Below are 3,482 nucleotides of genomic sequence, written 5' to 3'. Positions count from 1 at the left end.
GCAACTTTTCTCTATTCTTTTTTTCTTTGTGTTCATCTAGATCGAGCGTGTGCGTTGTTGTGCGATCCTAACAACTGGTATCGATCCTAACAACTAGTATCAGAGCTAACGACTGATATCGATCCTAACAAGATGGTGATGTGTTTGGAGAAGATAGAGGGTGCAAAGAATCCAGCAAACATGTTGACAAAATGTGTTGATGTTGGAATATTGAGGTTGTGCAAAGCCTCAATTGATATGGTGCCATGAAGACCATGAAGATGCTCATGGTCGTTTGAGAATAAAATTCTTTGTTGACTAGATCAGTCTCCAAGTGGGAGAATTGTTAGGTTATGAAGCCTGCAGCTTATTTATAGCTTGGTCAACGGTTATATCCGGTAAAGCTATATTTGGTAAAGCTATATCCAGTACAGCTATATTTGGTAAAACTATATCCGGTAAACCTATATATGGTAAATAGCTATTTATAGTAGATGGTTAAATCGGGTAAAGCTATATATAGTAAATGGTTATATATAGTAGATGGTTAAATCTGGTAAATCTATATATAGTAAACTGAACTATATATATATCCCGTCCGCTACAGCTTTGAAAAGTACTTTCTATTCTCTGTAATTCTCTCTTACTGTACATACGTGAAGTCATCAATAGAAAAATCCTTTTAGCCAGAGTTCTCCTTGTACTTTTCTCTATCCTGTTCTTTGTGTTCATTTAGATCGAGCGTGTGCGTTGTTGTGCGATCCTAACAGGCCCTTCTATCTTGGATAGAAATTTGTTACACTTTTTGGACCGACACTATGTCTAAGGGGTCACTAAGATTAAAATCCTACAAAATGGATCCATGGCTTAGTGGTAGAGAATTTGACCGGTCACCCGTTTGAACTTGGTTGGGCCCTTTATTTTGGAGAGACTTTTTACACTTTTAGACTGACACTCTGTAGAAGGGGTCACTCAGGTTGAAATCATGCAAAATGGGTCCATAGCTCAGTGGTAAAGCATTTGATTGCAAATCAAGAGGTCACCCGTTCAAATTTGGTTGGGCCCTTTTATCATTTTACTTTGTTTTCAACCTCTTTTAACCTGCAATCCGTGCTTGCAGAACCCACCGAAATGTGAGTTTGTAACCCATCTGGTAGGGTTCTTGGAATGATTCTCTAGATTATCCCTTCCATGTTGGGAGTCGGGCCATAGGTCTGGGGTGAAGGAACCATTGGTTTTCTCATTGTCTTTGAGACAACAATTCTTTTCTATTTTATATAAATTTTTTAAATATGGGTTCATTTCCAAATGCATGCTAACATCCTTATTGTTTAATAAATGACATGAAACTAGTTTCACATAGTAACGTTGCCTTTTGCTCCTATTGGTGGAAGGATAATAGGTCGATTATACCTATAGGATAGTTTTAAGCGTGACAACGAGACTAATTTTTTTTTTTAGTTAAAAATTAGAATTATAACAATCTGCCTAAAACCCTCCGACTAATTTTGCTTCATTTCTAAATGCAAGCAGACAAAGTAGAAAAATGAAAACATGTAAATTGTAAACTCAAACATTTCAAAGAAATAAATAAGTTTTGATGGTACCAATGCTAACCAGAAAACAATCAACCAAATTTATTTAGAACATAGAAAACTTCATGTCTCCATCTTGTAAAGCCAATAAACCAAAGGGCCTAATATAGTAGAGAAATAAAAAAATGTTACCCTCATCTGTGTTGTGTTGTGCCATAAGTGATCAATGGATGTTGACTTTGACCAATTCCTACTATTTTTTTCTATATTGTGAAACTATTTTAAACACTTTTTTCTTGTACTCCTTATAATTTTACCTTTTAAGGTTGTAAATATTTGTGAACCGGTGACTATTATGATTATTAGTCAACTGAGTTAAGTGGAAATAAAATTTGAAGATGAAATTAAAGTATTAATTTTGATGTCATCTTTACCTGAGTTTTGGGATATTGTTATTAATGAGATTCAATCCAATGCCATTAGTAATTCACAATGATAATATTCAAAATACTTGACAAAAAAGAATGGTCAACGATATTTGAAACAAATAAATATTTTGTCCTCTGTGATATATCAAATCACTCATTTGAAATTCCTTAATAATATACGTGAAGTCTTACATCTTTTATAGTGAAAAGTTCCTTAAATAGAAGTCTTATTAGATATTTCTAAGCATTTAGAGATCAACTAGACACAAAGCTAAACATTCTAAAAAAGATTAGGGGTTAAACTTTTAAGTTAACTTAATTGAGGAAACTTATGATTTTTATATTATCAAGAGTTTAATTAAGCTAAGTCAATTCAATCTAGTGGACCCAAGACTTGAACCAAACCAAACCAACTAGTTAGTAACATGATTTAGTGGAAGCATTTTCACGCAAAGTAGAAGCAATAATGGAGGGTTTGAAATAATATAGTTTTCACCCCTTGTTTCTCGAGTGAATATTGAAATAATATAGTTTTCATGTTAAGTTTTGCACGGAAGAAAGAAAGACGGGGATGTAAAGTATTATTTCAATTTGTTTGTAATATACAACAATATATAAATTAACTATAAGAAATATATAAAATTACATGTTCTCCAAGAGCTTCAATCAACACCGGAGGGTTACTTCTACAACCACTCTAAAGGTGCTCAAGATCACAACGAGTTGGATAAAACAGCTCTAGAACTTTGAATCCAATAACTTGAGTTTGACTCATGATAGGATCTCCCTTCTTGTGGAATCGGCATAAAATAGGAAAACCATTCCAAAATAAATTTGTACAAGGGGTTCTATGGTGTAGTGGTTAGCACTTTGGACTTTGAATCCAACGATCTGGGTTCAACTCCCGATAGCACCTTTATGAAATGACCTTGATGTGAAAACACAGAATAAGGAACGACAACATAAGACATTTTAAAACAAAACGTTGTTACCACTTTAGTTCTCCTAGGAGGTAAAGTCATATGGAGAGGCATTTTCTCCATGGTTTCACTAACTAAAGTTTTCCAATAACTCCCAAATTTCATTACCTTATATAACCTCTCGGGAAAAGGATTCATACAACATTTCATAAAATAAGATCTACTAAGAAAACCCGAGAAAAGGTAAACTTTTTAGTTGACTTGGACAGTTCAGCTGAACTGGCCGTATCATCGTTTTCTTCCTCTGAACACTTCCTCTGAACATGAAGAAGATGCACATTTTTCGCATCGCCGCCATCTGAAACTCGGCTTGTACAGCCATATTTACAGTGTTTCTCTCCTCGATTTCTTCGTGAAACTTAAAGATGGATGTTACAAGAAAGGGCTTGGGATTTACTTGATAACTTCTCGTGGATCGTAGCCTAAGATATTCGCTACAAAAGTTCATCCAAAATCTGATTTATGGCTGGAGATAAAACAAAGGATTTCTTATTGGGTAGCCGATTCTAGGGGTTTCAAGGCCCTATTTCTTCATTGAACCTCTTCCATATCCTATCTTC

At 34.5% G+C, this 3,482-nt stretch overlaps 1 non-coding gene across 1 annotated transcript; it reads left to right on the top strand.

The window, feature by feature from the left end:
* Positions 1-973: 973 nt before the first annotated feature.
* Positions 974-1,045, top strand: TRNAC-GCA (transfer RNA cysteine (anticodon GCA)). Its single transcript has one exon. It is a non-coding gene; the product is annotated as a tRNA-Cys (tRNA).
* The last annotated feature ends 2,437 nt before the right edge of the window (positions 1,046-3,482 follow it).

This window comes from Cucurbita pepo, chromosome 10 (genome assembly GCF_057944985.1).
Source record: "Cucurbita pepo subsp. pepo isolate OVF chromosome 10, ASM5794498v1, whole genome shotgun sequence".
Lineage (NCBI taxonomy): Eukaryota > Viridiplantae > Streptophyta > Magnoliopsida > Cucurbitales > Cucurbitaceae > Cucurbita > Cucurbita pepo.
Note: the sequence above shows the minus strand (reverse complement) of the source record. Positions and strands in the feature narration are given on the sequence as shown.